This window comes from Gobio gobio (genome assembly GCF_949357685.1).
Source record: "Gobio gobio genome assembly, contig: scaffold_223, whole genome shotgun sequence".
Lineage (NCBI taxonomy): Eukaryota > Metazoa > Chordata > Actinopteri > Cypriniformes > Gobionidae > Gobio > Gobio gobio.
Window position 1 is genome coordinate 44,698 of NW_027645724.1, and position 2,092 is coordinate 46,789.

At 33.0% G+C, this 2,092-nt stretch overlaps 1 gene segment (V, D, J or C); it reads right to left on the reverse strand.

Annotated features, from left to right (window-relative positions):
- Nucleotides 1-302: 302 nt before the first annotated feature.
- LOC307122379 (immunoglobulin kappa variable 4-1-like) lies at nucleotides 303-789 on the reverse strand. The segment is given in 2 exons: nucleotides 753-789; nucleotides 303-667 (listed from the first exon to the last, which is right to left on the reverse strand).
- Between the last annotated feature and the right edge of the window lie 1,303 nt (nucleotides 790-2,092).

Sequence of the window (2,092 nt, forward strand, 5' to 3'; positions counted from 1 at the left end):
GCAGAATGAATGGCTGTCTTATAGAGGTATATATGATGTTTTGTATGTGAATCACTGCACTAATATGAAGAATATAATAGAATATAATTGTTTTGTCTGGCATGTGTAAAAGGAACTGCAAGTAATTCAATGATTATAGTTTAAGTCAGATCTGGGTTGGAAGATTAATTAGATTAAACATGGAATACATAAAAAGAGTACATCTGTGTGTATCGCATTGCTAACCCCTGTTTTTGTTCTCATTTTAGCACCTGTAGGTCTCAGGTGCATCAGTTTTCTGAAGGGAGGTTTTTTATTTTTATTCACTGTGTGAACACCCAGCTGCCACTGATCTTATGGACACTCTGACAGTAAAAATCTCCTACATCTTCAAGCTGGGCATCACTGATGGTCAGAGTGAAATCAAGACCATTTCCTCCAGAGTGAAAACTGCCTCCACCGCTCATTCTAGACGGAGCACTTGAGGGCTTCATTGTTGTGAAATATATAAGGAGTTTAGGGGGTTCCTCTGGCTTCTGAATGTACCAGGAGATGTAGTAATCTTTGGATACTGAACCCTCAGGATACCTGTAAACTACAGTGTTGACCTTACAATCAAGAGAGACAGTTTGGCCAAGCTGAACTGATTTAGACACAGGTTGAGTCACAAAGACCTGCCCCAAAGAGCCTGTGAGAGAAAGAAAACAATTATTAATGCATGAGAAACAAATATTTTGAGCTTCAGCTTCAAATATATATTTCAGTTTGATTACCTTGGATGCAGTAAATTGCCCAGATGAAGAAAATCATATTGACTTCTGTAGAGTGGACAGATCTTGTGTGTTAAAATCATTGACAGGACTATAAACACTCCCAGAGCACTGAGGCATGAGACGCCAATGCAAAATAACACTAACCCTTCCTGAGCTAAAATATCTTCTCTCTCACCTTATGGGCATTGTGCATATTTTAATTATGAGTTAAACATCATAATTTAATTAAAACTTGTAGTGCTCTCAAAATATTCTGGAAGTTTTTGCGATGTGAATTATTGTGGAGGCTTATCAGTGGAAGAATCAAGTGTTGAAAGTAAGTGAAAAAATAAAATAAGTAGATGAATAAACACTAATGAAATGTGGATCTATAGGTAACATTTAGAGATTATTATTGATTTTTTGATGCTGCTTTAAGTGAAACAGGACTGTAAATTAGACTGTAAATGCCATATATAAATATAAAAACTGTGTAAAATGTAAAATATCAAGTGAACTAAATGCTTAAGGCAATCAAAATATAACTTTATTTGAAAGTGATTGTTTTACATGCATACTTCTTAATTGGTAGTTCAGTTGTTTCTAGTACAAATAATAATATTTTTTTCTTAGGAAATTATCAAAATAAACTAGTTTAATTTTGCAGTTTATCTGATTTGTTTGTTTATTTAATTTGCTATTAGTTAGGGATAAGAGGGGTTCACTCATCTAATTACTAACCAGATCCTGGCAGTTAAAAGTTTTAGTGCAGGAGGTTTTTGTACAGCCACTGATTGGGTTTGTTTCACTGTGGTACACGTTCGGTGGAGGAACACGACTCTCAGTTGGCAGTAAGTAAATCTCTATTTATTTCAAAATGAAACACTGAATGAGAAGAACAACAGAGGATTTTTTTTTAAATAACTGATGACTAGCGTTTTATTCTGGTGTGACATTAACAAATATTGGTTAACTTCACTTAGCTCTTCTCTATAGACCAATTTAAACAAATTGCTTTTTTATTACTTAGCCTTTTATCAAAATGGTAAATCATATTCAACAAAAAATAAATGTTTGTATTTTTTTATTTATTTGGCATGAAATATAAAGCTGATGTATGTTTTTCTCACCTCTACATATCTATTTAACAGAGGCAAACAAGATGTCAAACGTGTTCATACTGTAGATAGTAGGGCATCTTATGAATTATAGAAAGTTCAAACTAAATTTTTACCAGTTTTTAATAATTCTTGATTAATGAAAAGGGTTTTTTTAATGAAAAGTTTAATGAATGTCACACGAGAGAAATGTGTCTTTATCTGTTGTTTCTTTCAATCTAAACATCTGTAACTGTTAGTAAA